Raw genomic sequence first — 17,996 nt, 5'->3', positions numbered from 1 at the left:
AGGAGCTGCAGCCGCCATGAGGCCTCCCCTCAGCTCCTCTGCTCTGCACTGAGCACACAAAAGGTCAGCATCTCCTCCTTCACCATCTTTGTAACATCCCTTTCTATGCTCTCTCACAGTTTCATGTTCTTACATTGTGCCACCCAAACTGACACAGTGCTGGAGGTGAGCCGCACAGCACGGAGCAGAGTGAGGCAATTCCTTCCCTTGCCAGGCTGGCAGTGCTGGGCCCGATGCAGTGTAGGGTACAGTTGGCCCTTGTGGCCACCACCATTATTGCCAGCAGCAGCAGCAGCAGTGTCCCTCTGAGAGTCCTCATCCTCCACCATGAGGAGGCAGGAGGCATGGGCCCTCTTTCTCTCCCAAGTGGGCTGAGACACTGGAGCCTCTGTCTGGAGAAGCTATAGGCCTGCAGCCTGCTCTCCTGCCACTTTCCTCAGTATGAGCACTGACCTTACAGCCTCACTGCCTGTGTGTGCTGTTCCCTTCCATGACACAGGGGCCTTTGACCACATCCCCAGGGAAGGGCACCAGGCCCTGCTGCTGGCTAGGGATGGTGCTGCTAAGCAAAGAGGACGTAGTGGTGTATGTCAGTAGGTGCCTTTCCTAAATGAGTTCCTATATATGTGCTATAGTGAGTTGGAGATGATATCTGCATGAATCACACTGGTTTATTGTCAGGAGGGTTTTTCATGTGGGCCACTGTTGTTGTGATCAGTTAAAACTGCTTGCTGTAACTTTCTCCATTTGCCCAGACGATTAGCAGGCTCTCCCAAGCTTTCTTCTGAATTGCTGTGTTAGTCTTATCTTCGTACCTATCACTGTACAGTACCTATTGCAGTAATTATTTGGTCTAGTCTTGAAGAAAGCTGGAGGCGCTGAATGGATGTTCAAGTGGAGTTATGAACATCCTTATGCTGATCCCCCTAGACCCTCTATGGCCTCTGCAACAAGAAAGAAGTTAAGATCAAAGAACACTCCAGGTGGGATCTAGCGCTACAATTGTGGGAACTAATCTGGGACAGGAGGCTATCATTGTTTGTCTGTTCTGTCTGCACTGCATAGGTAGGATTCAGCTTACAAAATGGTGAAAAAGTCCCTAGTAATTACATCTTTGGGAGGCTTCCAGCAGCTAGGATTCAGACCACCAACACAAGCAATAAGAAGGTGGTTCTTCTTTATCTCCTTCTGGGATAACCATTACCGCCTCTTCAACTTAAATCAAGTTTATGACAGGGTTTTCAGATCCATACTTTCATGTGAAGGACCACCTCCCTGTTGCTTTACCAAGTCCATTAATGCAGAGCAATGGACAAGGGGGGAATCTGCAGCTCAGGATTTCTGTTCTTTTGATAGATGACAAAGTTCTGAGAAAGACCTTCTCAGACTGAAGAGGAGCCATGGACAAGTACTTGCTTTCTGCACAGAAGGGTGGCTTGAAACTAGAGCCCCTTCCAAAGACAGGAAAGGCAATGTTATGCAGGGATGTCAGGCTAGTCATGCTCTACACTATTGCCATTAATCACTTGGGCCCTGTTTTTGTCTTGCACTTTATATCCTTAAAGGAGGAGAGAAGAGAAAAACCCTATCTGCATGGGATTACAAGTTAGCTGTGTAGTGCCCTGCTCGCATTTTGCATTCTTAAAGTCTGATTTCAGAGTCATACCTATAATATATTTCTGAAGGCAGAACAAAGTTATGTGTTCATAACTTCATTAGTGATAGATTAGACTTTCACATGATTTTTTCCTCGGGTTTTGTGGGTCATTTTAACCTTGTTCTTGGCACATTCACACAGTGTGGGAAGCCTCATTCTCTTTTGAATGCCAGAAAATTTCTTGGGCTTGATCACCTTCTCAGACAAAGCCCGAATGTAGTATAGTTACCCTCTGAGAGCAGATCTCCTCCATTTCCAACGTAGGGTTAAAACGACCATAGTTTTTCATGGAACAGCCTTCCTGACTGAAATGAACCCTGAAAGGCATCCAGCATTTTAGCTGCTGACAGCCAGGGTCCTGCAGAGGGCTGAAAATCTCCCAGGACTGCTATTTCTAGGAATGGCTCTTATGCAAGTGTGAGTTTCTGTCCTGAAGGGAGATGAGCTTCAATTTCTTTAAAACTCCAAGGACCTCATTGCTCAGAAAACCAGCTTCCTAATTATTCCCTAATTCCTGTTCTGCCAGTCTTTCCACCAAGAATTTGGCTCTAATGTTGGTGCATGGGAAAGGCAGGAAGGCCCCAGGAGTACCACAAGCTCAGTCCCACAGCCATCTCTTATGGATGTATAACAAACTGCATTTTAAACATTCCTTTTGCAGACAGATGTGAGCAAAATGCTACCAATGCAGGGCAGTTTATCTAATACTCTAACAGTTCTCTTAATTTGCCTACATTAAAATCTCATCAGAGTGTGAAAGTAGGACAGTTGGGGAGACTGGATAAGCCCAGGAAAAGTCCAGCCTGGATGCTAACTGGCATAAATGAACGTAGAAGTATCTGCAAGACAGTATAGCATAAAAATGAGATTAATTTTCTATCAGCTTTTGAATATACCAGCCTCAAGCTTGCACCAATCTGAGCCTGTAAGGACCACAGCACTCCTGGCTGATTTCCAAGCCCATGCTCATGCAGGTGCACCTGAAGCACTACTAATCTCTGCTCTGTGACATGTGGATCTGGAGGAACCAGGCTTCATCTTTTCAGAGCCTGAAATGGAATTTGAATTCTGGCTTGTTAGTTAATTTTTTTATTATTATTGTTTTTTAAAGCCAGATATGGGAAAGAAGGGTCAGCAGTTCTGCTCCTGTTTAGCTCTTTGTCTCTTGAAGTAGAAGCACTAGGAGAAGTTTGTAATTTGTTCCAACTTTGAGAATGAGTAATACTGAGGTTCTTATTGCCAACAAGACCAAAAGAAGAGCTGGCATTTGATACATATATATTACTACATGTAAGCATATATTATTTTGCATTTGTGCTGAGTGTGCACACTGCTAATTATATTTATTTAATTAAATTATAAAGTTAAGGAGCAACTTCTTGGGAATTTACAAGACTTTTATTTCCCCTTATGCGTCTCGTTTCCATGTGTAATAAGTATTGCTGTATATTTTAATTGCATTTCAAATTAAGATAAAGAGGAAAAAGAAGCAAGTGCCATACATAGCAAATAACTTTCTGGATTAATAAGCACATAAGCAATGTTGTCATATATAATTTCACAGTTCTCTAAGAAAACAAGTCCAACATTTTTCTGTATTTATTAGCTCTTCCAAATAGAATTCTTACAAAAGGGATGGAAAGCAGGAATTATACTGTTTTTTGCAGCTTTGGGCTAGGCAAAAAATCATAAGCATTCAACACATTAAGAAATGCCATCATAAAACCAAACATGCTCACTTTATTGATATGCTTCTTTCTTGATGACTGATGTTGGATGTTTCATAAAGGGTACGTAGCATACATAATGCTTTTGGATTTCTCCAAATTGTGCATATTGCATCACTGTCATGTAATGATTCCAGATTAGTTTGTGACCCATGGCCTATCAGAATTCTAAGTATTTTCCCTTCTGTGTATGTATGTGGCTAAATGTGAAAATCTGATTTTTCTGTTTTCCAGAGTGACCACCTACAGCAACTAGTTCACTTCTGAGTAGGTGGGAGTGCTTATTCTGGAGTCACTTTTGGTTACTGAAGCCCAGCTGATTCTTCTCACACTGTCTTACTGCAGGAAAAGAACAGGCGTTGCTTTTCCTCTCATATTTTTCCTTTCAGATAATCTCCTTCCTCCCAAGAGCCAGTGTAGTTTATGTCCGATGATCTTTTCTTTTATCTTATGGACAAGGTTGGATTTTGAAGTTTTTCTGTCACTTACAGATGCACCGTAGAAAGAACTGCTCATAAAGCCAGCTAGCATTAGGCTTCTGTGCATTTGCAAGCATTCTGAAGATTTCTGGCTCAGGAGAACAATATGGGCTGCATCACAGGTTTGCTTTGGATGTGGGCAGTCTGGAATCATAGGAGTTGAGCTTTCCAACACCAGCAACCCATCAGAAAATGATTAGGTCTGACAGAGATGTAGCTGCAACAGCAGAAAGTTCTTCATAGATTGTAAAATCTGTCTGAGACCTTCATTCAGCCTGTGAGGCTGAGCATTTGCTGGCTCAGCTGGATAAACAGTCATTTTGTTGCAAGGATTTTTTTCCTTGCTTTGTGTTGCAATACGCAATAATCTCAGAATTTCTGGTTTCTGCTCTGAGGCACAGTGCTGTGCATATCTTCATGGCAGTAATGCTAGTGATGAACAGTTGGGCACTGCCATAAGGGCCCAAAGTGGCACTGTGATATGCACAGTGAGTAGCTCAGACCTCAGCTGAAGAAGGCTCTGAACATGCAGATTTATCCTGGCCAGACTTTCACTGGTAGATTGGATCTAGGTTCAACAGATTCAAGTCCAACTGAAAATATTCTGTGTATCTATGAATCTGCTCTCCTTTCTGTGTATTCTCCAGCTCCTATGCTCTTATGCTGCATAAGACAGAACATGTTCTGACCTGAAAGCCTCTGCTGGCACAACAGAAGGATTTTCCTGATGGATATACTTGATGGCTGCCCTACTGAGATGTTGTTATTCATCCCGAACTCAAAGCTGTTGTACTACTCTGCAATCATCCCATTGTTTGCTGCTTTGCAGTTGTCTATGTATGTTTTGTTGGTACTTCTCACTTACCTCGTTTGCTTAGAACTTCTTGGGAGATCCTCCAATTCTTCACTATCTGTAAGAAAGCTATATAAATTAAACTCATCAGTGCGTTTTGCCAGCTCAGTGTTCAGACTCTATTCCTGGTTATTATTAGCAAATGTCAGCAATCTTAACATGGATCCCACAGGCATGCTCTTGTTAACCTCCTTCAGATGCAATCATTGGCCATTTATTCCTTCATTTCCAATCTCTTCAGCAGTTTTAAATCTCTCGCAGGCTTTTACTATTAGTCTTTCATTACTTCAATTCCCTGATTCTCTTGTGAGAAACAGTACCAGAAGGCTTTTGAAAGCCTAACTACATTCTATTCTGAAGCCATGCTTTATCTATCACTTCAACATTTTCACAGAATTCTAACAGTAATGAGGCATGGCTTCACTTTCCAAATTTTCTTTTTACATTGATCCAGGGACTTTGTGCATGTTCATATTAAAGTGATGCACTTCAGATTTTGAAGATACTTTGCTGTTCCTAATTATATTGTTTTCAAAAGGGCTTACCAGAACTCTCAGCAGTCCAGTGAATTACAGAAGTCAACACATCATCGCTACTGGAGCACTTTTGTGCTTACAATGCAAATGAGACCATGTTTTGTCTTGGTATACTGACTTTCTCATGCAGTACTCATGTAAAAAAGGCTTCTGTTCATATTACACTAGCAGTGTCAACAAGGGCTAGTATCTGCAGTATCTAACAATGTACCCTTCCAATGACAGAAACAAGAACTAAGTAACAGTAGCTCAAAATTGCCAACATTTTTTCCAGGCTTTAGTTGTAGGATAAAAACAGCTATGATTTATTTTGATTATTTCCTCTATACATCTTTCGTAATACTTAACCAGTCTAGGCTACGGTAGGAAAAGCATTGTCTCCAATTTTCCACATTGTTCTGTTACAAGAAAACAGAGGCAAATGAAACCAGATTCTCTGACATCTTCCATTCTGAACAAAGATATATGGCTTTTGCACAGACCGAATACTGACACTGACAATCCATGACATCAGCTGAGTTTCTAAACCACTACAGATGTGTTTACTACTAAATTCTGACAACATTACTTCTGACAACATCTAGTGCAGTATTGCACAGGCAGGAGACTGGGAAGAGTAATCACTAATGCCAAAATACAGATTTTCATTGTGACATATGAATTGTTTGCACTGAAGCATTTTACTGATAGAAATAGATTTTTCCATTTGTAATTCGTATTCATTATTTTTTTAGTTAACTTTCTATTTTATCAGAAAATGTATGTAGTAATATGAAGTTGGTTAATTTTCTCATTCGTCTGCATGGTTTAGTGAATGAAGTGTAGTCATTAGCCTCCAGTGTTGTTGGAGGGAAATGCAGAAGGTAGGAACTATTCCCTCACAATTTAACAGGGGAGTGGATCCATGGTATTCTGATGCAATTACACAAATGAAGCCACGGGGAGAAAAAAGGAAAAGAAAGAATTCCAAGATAAAAATGTGCTCCTAAGATTAAAGAAAAGGATAGAAACTTAGACTATTATGTGGTCAAGGCACTTTGCAATAGCACCATAGGATGAAGGAAAATGTGACGTTAAACCTGAAGAAATAGGACAAAACATGTTACATTCACTAGATTAATCAGTGTTCTTTCAACAAAAGGCCATTGTACAAGGCCAGACCACCCAGCTGATGGAGCAGAAGTCTTCCAATGAACAAATGAAGAAGCAAGGCCTGATCCAGGAAAATCAGCAACTTGCTCATGTGCAGCCTGTACTGAACTAAGCTGGATTTGAAAAGAGGGAGGAAATCCAATAACTTGCAAGGAGGGATACTGAGAGGATCAGGAAAACACATATCATAAATGTGGCTAAGAATCTGGTGCCATTGCAGGAAGTTTGGCTTTTTTGACAGTCGGGTGGTTTACCCAGTGCCTGGCCTGATGACTGCTGATGAGGTCCACCTGAGTCAAAGGGGGAAAAGAGTTCTGGTCTGTGGCTCACTGACTGGGCTTTAAACCAGGTTTGAAGGGGGAAGAGGGTGATGGCAAGCCTGCCCACAACAAGGTGTGGGATAGAGTAGCAAAGTTAGAGAGCAAGAAGTTAGCAGGGGCCCTCAACATGCTGCATCTTATGATAATCAAGGCAACAGGGAGACTGAGGTTAAACTCTTCAAAGGAACTAAGTTATCCTCCAGGAAGGTAAAAAGACCATCTGTTCACTGAAGTACCTCTATGCATGCAGCTTGAGAAACAAACAGGAAGAGTTAGAAGGACTATGCCATTAGAAAACTGCCATAAAATGGCTGTCACTGAGGCCTAGTGGGATGATTCTCATGAATGCAATGTAGCTATTGATGGCTACAAGCTGTTCAGAAAGGATGGGCAAGGAAGGAGGACAGGAGGTACTGTCCCCAACATCAAGGAAGGAATAAACTGTGAACAGCTGTCCCTGAAGAATGGTCATAAGCATATCAAAAACCTATGAGTGAGAATTAGATACAGAGGCAACAAAGGGAGCCTTGTGGATGGGATCTACTACAGGCTACCTACTGATAAAGGCTTTTTCTTCCAGCTACAAGAGGTATCATATTTGCAGGCTCTGTTCCAGCTGGTGGACATCAATCACCTTGCATTTGCTGGAAAACTATTACAGTGAGCTGAGGCTCCTGGAATGTGCTAAAGATAACTTCCTGAGCCAGGTAATACACAGCCCCACCAGGAGAGATGCAATACTAGACCTGTTTCTCACAACGCAAGTGAACAAATGGTGACATCAGGACTGGAGGCTGTAGTGACCATGCAGTGATGGACTTCACACTCCTCAGGGATACTGGACAAGCAAAGCATAAAATCAGGAAGCTTAATTTTAGGAAAGCCAAATTCCAGCTTGTCAGGAAGTTAGTCGACAAAACCCCCTGGGAATCTGTCCTCAAGAACAAGGGAGCAGGGCAGAGCTGGCAGATCTTTAAGGAAACTTTCTTTAGGGCACAAGAATTCTCCATTCCCAGGTGTAGGAAGTCAGGAAAGGAAGGCAGGAGACTGGCTTGGCTGAACCAGGATCTGCTGGTCAAACAGAAAAGCAAGAATAAAATGCACAGGCAGAGGAAACAGGGGCAGGTAACCTGAGAGGAGCATGGGGATACTGCCAGGCCAACTGGACTTGGCAAGGGTCTCAAAGAAGAGCAAGTAAGGCTTTTACAGGTACATCAACCAGAAAAGGAAAGTTCAGGAGGGCATGCTTCCCCTAGCAAGCAATATGGGCAGGCTAATAACAACAGACAAGGAGAAGACTGAGGTACTCAACAACTTTTTGCTCTACACACAGTCCTCAAGTGGACTGTTCAGAAGGTGGGAACTGGAGGATCAATGCCCCACTTGCTGTAAGTGAAGTCAGGTTCATGACTGCCTGAGGAACCTGAATGCCCATAAGTCTATGGGTCCTGATGAGGTGCATCCCAGAATTCTGAGTGAATTGGCTGATGCAGTTGCCACTCTCGATGGTATTTGAATAGTCATGGCAGTCAGGTGAAATCCCTAGTGACTAGAAAAAAGGCAGGGTTACACCCATTTTTAAGAATGGTAGTGAGGATGACACAGGGAACTACCAACCTGTCAGCCTCACCTCTGTGTAGGGGAAGATCATGGAGAAGATCCTCCTGGCAGCTATCTAAGGTAAATGGAAGAGAGGGAGGTGACATGGGATAACCAGCATGGCTTCACCAAGGGCAGGTCGTGTCTGACCAACCTTGTAAGTTTTTGTGATGGTGTAATTGCACCAGTGGACAAGGGAAGAGCCACTAATGTCATCTATCAAGACTTTAGTAATGCCTTTGACACGGTCCCCCATAAGATCCTTGTCTCCAAATTGGAAAGAGATGAATTGGACAGGATGGATGGGGAACTAATTATGAGATATTACCCAGAGGGTTATGGTCAAAGGCTCAGTGTCCAAATGGAGATCACTGACAAGTGGTGTCTCTCAGACACAGAATGCCATCCAGAGAGGCTCAGACAGGCTCAAGCAGTGTGCCCAGGTGAACCTCATGAGATTCAACAACTCCAAGTGCAAGGTCTACACCTAAGACAAAGCAGCCCCCACTATGAGTACAAGCTGGTGGCTGTGAGAACAGAGCACAGCCCTGCCAAAAAGGACTTAACACTGGTGAATGGAAGCTGGACATAAGACAGCAATGTGCCCTTGCAGTCCAGAAGGCCAGCCATGTCCTGAGCTGTGTCAAAAGAAGTCTAGTCAGCAGGGCTCTTCGCTGGTAAGACCTCAGCTGGAGTGCTGTATCCAGATGTAGAGTTGTCAGTACAGAAGAGATGTGAAACTGTGGAGCACATCCAGAGGAAGGCCACAAAAATGATCCCAGGGATGGTACACCTCCACTACAAGGACAGGCTGAGAGAGCTGGGACTGCTGAACACAGAGAAGAGAAAGTTCTGGGGAGACCTCACAGGGGCCTTTCAGTATCGAAAGGGAGGCTATCAAAAGGAAGGGGACAGACTCTATTGCAGGTTCTGTTGAGATAGAACAAAGAAAGATGATTCCAAACAAAAGGAGGGAAGATTTAAACTGGATATAAGGAAGATATTTTTTACAACAAGTGTGATGAGGCACTGGGACAGGTTGCCCAGAGAGGTGGTGGGTGTCCCATCCCTGGACACATTCAAGGTCAGACTGGAGGGGCTCTGAGAAACCTGATCCAGCTGTAGGTGTCCCTCCTCATTGCAGGGAAAGTGGACTAGTTAATATGTAAGGGTCCTTCCAAGTTCAAATGATTCTATGATTCTAAAATCTTTCATATTGTATGGACATGTAGTTATGCTTTGAGAAATAAAGGCTATTAAAGCAATGTCAAGCCATTGATCTTATAGGAAAACCTATCTTAATGAACTCAAATTTCAGATGCAATAAACTCAGTGGGATTTTCTTGTCATCTGAAACAACACCAACCAGTTATTAACCACAGCATTTACCTAAAAGACTAGTTATGGAATGCAAGAACATGGGACTCTGGCATTCACTGCCAGGAATTTCTGGTTCTTCAGGAAGAGCACTGAGTAAAACCCAGAGTCTTTTGTTTACAGTTAACAATGCCTGCCTTAGTCAGGCAGCAAGGTAAGGACATGAACTAGAAGCAGAAGTGCATAGATATTATTCCTCCTTAGGTTACAGAGCACTGTGTTGCCCACCTTTGGAGGGAGAGAATCTATCTTCCCCAGATCACTGGCACACAAGTTATGATATCATATGGTTATAAATAAGGCAAGTCCATTTGCTTTCAGCCAAATATGAAGTAGACTTACTGAAAGATCTCTGTAGTTGAAATGAGGACCTTAAGCTACCAGAAGGAGTGGGAAATAATAGATTGTCACGGCTTATGAGTAACTGAGAGTAATTTCAGACCTTTAACTGCACTATAACTCGAAGAAGAGCTGTTGGTGTTTTTTCTCTTCACATCAAATTGTCACATATGACTTCAGTGTTGCAGAGTAAAGAGCTGTTGAAATCATGCTAAAAAGGCCTGTTTAGTTACAAAAATTGCTAATATTTGCATGGACATACACACCGCTTTTGATGGATATTACAGAGTATTTCAAAACATCAGGCATGAAATTCCACCCTTCTCGCCTTCACTGTGCTTCTTTTCAGCAAAACTTAAAAATAAGACACTGACTTAACGTACTACATTTCTGCAGTGTTCTTGAAAATTGATATAGAAAGCCTCTGTTCTCCCTTAGTTCTACATTGGATTAGCAAAGGATCTGAGTTTTGACTTTTCTGTCATTGTCTGAAGACAGTAGGATTGAATGCTAATACAGGGCTTCGAGTTCATCACATTATATGAACTTGCATTGTATGGTGACAACAGTGGCCAAAAGATGTTTTGTGTTTGCCATGTGTAGAGCAAGTATAAAGAAAAATGCAACAAGCATTCTTTGTGCTATATCCTTGCCAAAGTCTTCCTTTGGCAGAACAGTGGCCAGAACAGAAGCAGAAATGCAATGTAAGGTAGGTACTCTACGTTGTGAAAATGGTGCAGCAGGCACAGTGCATGGTTCTTTCTGTATCTCAATAATTAAGGTAAGCAAAAAATGGGGAAATAAAACAGCAGTTTTAATAAGATGGCATAAGAAGAGAACAATAAATAGTGAGTCAATCATAAGTCCCTTCAGATGCTGGGAGCCTTGCTTTCATGTGGCATTGGAGAGATCCCAAATGGATTTTCCCAAGGCATGCTGTGCAAGTTCTGTCCTGGAGATGTTCCTTCCCTCCTCCCATTCCATGGTGTCTTTTATCTTGTGTAAATATACAAAACCACAGATCTTCTCCTGACAGGCTGGAATGTTATCTCTGTTAGAACATTCACCAGCATGCAGCGCAGGCTGGCACAGACACTTAGCAGATTCTCTTATGTTGACTACCTGTGGTAACACATAGGCTACTCACTCTTAAATATAAGGGCTGTTAGATCAATCATGACACAATCAAGATGGTTAACAACGTTTTCTGGAAGGCTCTCTGTACCCGTGTACCCTGACACAGGGTGGTATCATGTGGAAATGAACATTAATAGAATAGAGCAAAAGAGACAGAGAAAGATGAGAAGATTGTGTTTGACTTGTTTATGGCTTTGTAACTATTCCGAAAGATGGTATATTACATATGAAGATAACTAACACAGCGGAAAATACATACTTTCTGTAAAGATGCATTAGTTAACACATCAAAACAAGATCCTATCAAGTGTTCAAAGCCTTGTGGAAGAGGTGGCTCCTTTCAGCAGAAATGGAAGCTCTTAATAAAGCACAGGGAAAAATGCAGAAGACCAGATGCTCTACAGCTGACAGCATTAGGAAAGCTCCTGTCCCATAGAAAACAAAGCTAGAGAAACAATTCCCTTATACTCCAGAAACAGTAAGAATTAAATGGCAGAAAACTCACTCTGTGGCCACTGCAAAGTGGGAAAACACAGTTTTAATTTGTTGATTGACCAACAGCTGTTTGGAAGAATATGGCACAGTCTGTTGGTACTGGCACTAGGCTTTAAATCTGAATGAAATCTGCAGACAATACCTGCAGATATATCTGTTTATACATTTCAGAAGTTCTGCTTCAGCAAACCACTTGGATTCTGTCGAGCACTTGTAGTATCTGTGAATTAAATAAATCCTTTATTTGAGTGTACTGGTGGCAGTTTGGGCTCAGTAGAAAGATTGCAGGAGATGAGAAAGAAGAGGATCACAGAGGCAAATAGAAGTCGATTCTAATAAGTTGTGAGCAAATCAGTAAAGAGAGCAGAACTAGGCTCTGATTCATATATAAGATGATTTAGTTTAAAGACAATTCCAGCAAAATGTGAAATTCCCCCAGTGATGCTTATTCCTTTTGCAAATCACAAATTTTGAGCCTGTTCTGCCTGTACTGTTAGAAGACAAGGTTTAAGTCACAGGTTACCTAAATCAATATTTTGGTGTAAACTGGGAAAGGGAGTTCTCAGATCCTATAGTCAGTTATGACTGGAAAGATCTGTAGCACCACAAAAAACATCTGAGTGGACACGTGTTGATCTGAAACCGTGGGAAAACAGACATCCATGCAAGATTTTGGAAAGGAAAAGAGAAAAACAGCAAATTAATTCCATCCAAGCACATGTCAGATCAACCGCAACCACTGACCTCCCCAGATAGGATGACACAATTTCATTAACAACACAACATTATTTAGGGACAAGCTACATTTTGTAGCTTGGATTTAGGCAGTTCCCTAAAAGTTAGTCAGCCGCTCAGTTTTCTTTTTGGTTATTTTTAAAGTGACATCCAACATAGGCAGAGGAGTCCTATTTCACCGTCTCTGTGATGGATTAACATATATTTTCTACCAAAGCTGTCAATCCTGCCTATGCTGGCCATACCATGTCTACCTTGGCTATATCTAGCCTTACGGTGTGATGAACCATGAATCAGAGGAGAAACTATCTTGTTTCACAGAGGATTGGGATGGAAAAAACAGACTTGGAAGAAATTGACTATTTTTGAAAATTCCTGAAATCTCTGGATGGAAGATCTCATTTATATTTAGCAGGAGTTTTCTAATTTGACTTGGGACCGCATCTGCTAAAAAGTTCATTTCACTGTGAAGAAAAAGGAAAATTCTTCACGTTAAAGTAGCTTTTCTCCCGCCTGCAAAAATCCTGTTCCATGGTTGTCCATTGTGCATCCTACTGACAGTGGTACAGATGCATTGCTTTAGATTGATTGTTCAGGAGGTGTAATTTTAAAAACATTAAAGTGAATTTTCAAAGAATTCTGACAACAAATAAAGGAGTGGAATATTCCCCTGCTTCTTCCTATTTCTATTTTATGAGATAAATTGCTTTGTTAATGAGGAAGCACATCTTGTTTAAAGGGTCCCACACAATGTTTTTAGAATGTGTAGAAATGACAATTTGAATTAATGAGAAAAAATAAATTAAAAAAAAAATCTGCAGCATTTTTGACCCTTTTTCACATTAAGCTCAGAATACCTAATTACTTTTTCAATACAATGATGAAGCAGAAAAAGCACTTTATAGGAGTCTCTATACTCTGCAATAAATATACCAGGAGAATTCTCTTCATAAGTTATTAATAACCCATTTTTACTGGACATTTCCTCAGTATAAGCTTATCAGCATTAGAATTAGAATAGAAACATAAAAAGTTTTGAACAAGAAGGAAAGTTTAACATGTCCTGTCAGATTGCTTTAGCAGGGGACTTGGAGTAGATGATCACCAGAGGTCCATTCCAACTCTTACGATTGTGTGATTCTGTGTATGAATTGCTTTAATAATACTGCGAAGAGTTAAAGAGGTGGAATTTAAATCCAGAGACTCCAGGAAATGAACACATTCACCCATAAACATTTACAATCCTCTAAAAAGCTGAAGTAGATAGTGTAGCATGCTGACTTCAGCCTCAGAGATTGCACAAGTAATTATCTACAGATACTTCTGAAATGCACAAGCAGCAACTACTTGGACAAAAATATAATAAAATAAAATAAAGACATTCTATAATCTTGTTTTTGGAGACGGTCTATATAGTAGATATGAGGTGAGGCCTCGTTCCACGTGGGAATTAAGAAAGGAACTTAATACTGAGCATGGGCTCCCAACATGTAATTCATTCAGCTGGTGCACTAATTGAGTCTGAGTTCTATGGAAACACAATAAAATTCTGCAATTAAAGACTGAATTATTATACCTATAAGAAAGTTGTTAAATTACATTTCTGCATGCAACTTTAATACCAGCATTACTCAACTTTAGAATGCAAGTGGCACATTCAATTATTGCTCCTTATTTTAGCACTACCTTCCTCTAAGCAGAAGGGTGGATTAATGACTTCCAGAGGTCTTGTGCCACCTCACTTGCATGACCTTCCAGTAACCACAGAAAGACAATTACAGATTTTCCAGCTTGATTTTTTAGGTTGGTTATGCATTTAGACCTGTCAGGAGACAGGCATGCAGGTTTTGCAGTTGATTTCTTTCAAAAGGTGGATCTAAGGGAGAAGGACATTACTCCTGCTAATCTTCACCAAGTACTGCCTTTGTGCTGTCAGGGGTCAGCAGCAGTCATTTGCAGTGCATTTGTATGGCCAGGCCGACTTCGAGGGGTAAGCAAGTCCTGACTGGCAGTGGCCTGACACATTGTAAGGCATTGTCTGTGTTTTTAGCCACTGACAGAAACATCCACTGGTATCAAAGACAGTGCTGTTCTTCAAGCCTTTCTTCAGTTCATGATTCACAACTTCTCTGTCATCTTTCCCGAACTTGCAGAAACAGAAATCTGCAAGTTGGTGTTGCCTCTCAATGCCAACATTTTCTTATGCCAAGTATCTTTCTACTTTAGTTTGTACAAAAGAGGAGAATGGTCTGTAACCAGACTGTACCAAGACATTCTGTAATATTTAAATTTCTGCAAAGAAAACATAAACAGATACACTGCAAACACCTGACATCCTTATTCCAGAGAAGGAAACTGTTCAGTGACTTGTACATATGCTGCAGTACAATAAAAGAAACTCTGTTCCTTTAATGAATTACTCCTGTAACTTGAGTTAGAACATTTATTCATTTGTCTCAGTGCAAGGTATTTAACCCAGGTTTGCCACATGCTGTTACTGTTTAATTTAAACAAAACACCACTATAATATGTCCTTAAAATGCCATGGCTAACTTACAAATAATTTATTTCTAGATTATTCTTTTCCTTCTAACCAAAAAGGACATCCTGGTTGCTCTCCGTTTACCCTCTCAAATTGGCCATGGATGACAGAAGTTGTAGAAGGCCACACTGCAGCAGATGTGTGAGCAGGGATAAAGGTCCTGTAAGTACAAAAGACTTGTGCTCGCAGGCCACTTCAAAGCTGACTGACTGCGTACCCAAAAGATTTAATAGCACAGCAGTAGTAGCTGAGCTTGTCTACTTAGCGTCAGGAACAAAAGAGATTTTTTAGAGGATTATAGAATGGGGATGGATTCTTGTTTCCCACAGAGGTTCCTAGCAGAGGCCTCCCTACTCTGACTCATGGAAAAAGCATCATGTTATGTGTGAGTCTCCAGTAACTGAACCCTGCTTTGAGGGACAACTCTTGCCGCTAAAATGAACAGGAAATAATACAGGTATATTTATCTTTCAAGATAGTAACCTGGGAGAACCTTTAACATGATAACCAGTTTGTTAATTACTCTTTTAGAGTTCCTTTCATTGTGAAATACCACTTTGCCTTTTACACTGACTCAGTATTAGATCATTAGTGAGAGTGTCAGAGGTTAATATTCCTTGAATTCCCAATTCTGAGTTATTATTTAAGATATCCAAGGATCCATGAACCTGCTTATGTCAGAGAAAGGAACGGGCATTATGATCCTTAATTGTCATTAATTCTCTGCTAACGATGACATAGACTGACTTTCTACGTTTCTATTGAATTCAAGAAAACTTTCTCGCTGTAATCTTGTGTATTCAACAAGTTGCTTTCCCACATTGACCTATCAGGAAGAGAGGATCATTCCATGTCACACCATCTTTCTCTAAATACGGAGAGTATGGCAGAAGGACTACAGACATCCTGCTCATGAGTCCTGGAAATCCAGGATTGATCACCATGTTGTACATGCTGTCCCATCATGCATTCTTGACTCCAGATTTTATAATCATTTATAGTCACTAGTCCAAGCACTTCTTCTTTTTCTTGTTTCTTATCTGTTAGTATAATCAGCATTGTTTTTCTTTACTTGTTTTGTGTCTCATTCCATCCTCTCTTATAACAGTTTCCTACAGGATAAAATCAACTGAGCCAATATATATATATGATCACCAAAGTTAACAATCCCAACTAAGTACACTTCTGTGCTATCTTATGTGTTTTTTCTTAACGATCCTTCTATTTCTGGTAGTACTTCCCACCAACAAGAAAGCTTTTTTAAAGGTATTTAATACAGTATTTGAAGTTTACCTCAAATTTTATGTATGTCCAATTCTGCTCTCTGATCATGGTCTCCATATGTGTAGCAAATGCTATGAACTAATACACATATGCCTTAACGTAATCTAGGGTTATTTTTTTTGCGGAGTTTCTTGAGATGCTTGTTTTATTGCTAATGTAAGGCTGAAATAGTGTTAACCCATCTCCTCTAATTCTGATGCTATTAACAGAGGGGAAAGCGCTTGTGAAAACTGGTGGAAGCCCATCTATTAATAGCAAGTGGATTTTGCAAAGAGCATTTTGTATTTCATTCATTACATTAGGTAAGTTTTGCAAAATCATTCCAGAGGAGTTCTGAATGCACTGAGGTGCCAGAGAAAAAAAAGTATTCTATTGTAGTCAGTGCCAAAGTAACAGGCTTAAGAGCCACATATCCTCACAATCCTTCATTCCTGAGATATGATCATATAACAATCCTGACAGGTGAGTTTGTGACCAGTAACAGTAAGGACACAATGCATAATCCTAGAGCAAACAAACCTACAGTTTCTATAAACAATCAACAGATTATGGTGATATCAATAGGGTCTGTTTGCAGAGTTGTAGGTTGTATTGTTGTCAAGTTTTGATCAAAAGAAGTTCATACAGATGCTTCAGTTCTGCTGTCACAGCTGTTATACCTTGTGTTGTGTCTGAAGGTGATGTGCTCCTTTTATTCCAGGAAGTACAGACCCAGAAGAACACGCCCTTGCACTTTACTGCAGTATTAGTAATTACAAGTACCTAATAAGGTTACTTCCAGTGCAGTCAAAGTGTTTGTTTTCATTGGTATACCTCCAAGCAGGTCCAGTCTTCAGTTTTTGATGAGTGACACATTTCAGCAATGTGTTCTGGAAAAGCTCCTTACAGGTGTATGGAGTTAGGAGTCTTTGCATATTTCATTAACACTCATAATTTAAAAGACTGTTATCTGTCAGGTTTTGGTTTGAAAACCAAGTGTCAGAGATTTTGAGAAGCATGTCTGAAGTGTTCAGGTATGTAGTATTTTTCCCATTCGTTAAATATATAAGAAGTTTGAATAGAGATTCTGAGTTACCCACTTCCCAAGATTTTAACAGGCAGATATATGCAAAAATTAAGCACCTTTAACTTCCATTCAGTCAAAGATAAGCTTTTCCTCTTTACAGCCCCTCTGGATTGGCAGTGATAGGCATAATGATATTTTCATTTTGTTTGACAGGCTGTATACATTTTTTGCATCACTTTTCTGTAAAATGTGTTAGGGGAATGCTATATTGTGTTACAAAAATATTACATACAGGAATAACTTCTCCCAGCAACTTTTTTCAACAGTTACACCTGACTATTTACAAAAATAGGCATCTAACCATTCTGAGAACTTACCTAAAGTGATGACACTCAAAATGACAGCATTTTGACATCTGATTAAAATCAATTTGCAAATTTACAAACGGCCACCGTGGTTTAGGACATCCAGTTGTACTTCTACTATTTTATATTATTTTGCTGAAAAAGTCTTTTAATAATTTGAGTACCATAATGATCCCTTTTCTCTTGGCAGCCCTGCCAGGAGCCTGGCCCTCTTCCATCCCTGCACCACATGGGATGTAAGGTGGAATGGTTGGTGCTGCTGAAGGGTCAGAGATAGCACATTATATATTAACACCAAGTACTAATCTTGGTTGTGACACCTTGATTTAGGTGCCACAATTGAAGTTTTAAAAGGATTTTTGTTCTGATTTTTACCTAGTTTCATCTTTCCAT

The sequence above is a fragment of the Meleagris gallopavo genome, chromosome Z (assembly GCF_000146605.3).
Source record: "Meleagris gallopavo isolate NT-WF06-2002-E0010 breed Aviagen turkey brand Nicholas breeding stock chromosome Z, Turkey_5.1, whole genome shotgun sequence".
Classification (NCBI taxonomy): Eukaryota; Metazoa; Chordata; class Aves; order Galliformes; family Phasianidae; genus Meleagris; species Meleagris gallopavo.
This window is presented reverse-complemented; position numbering follows the sequence as displayed.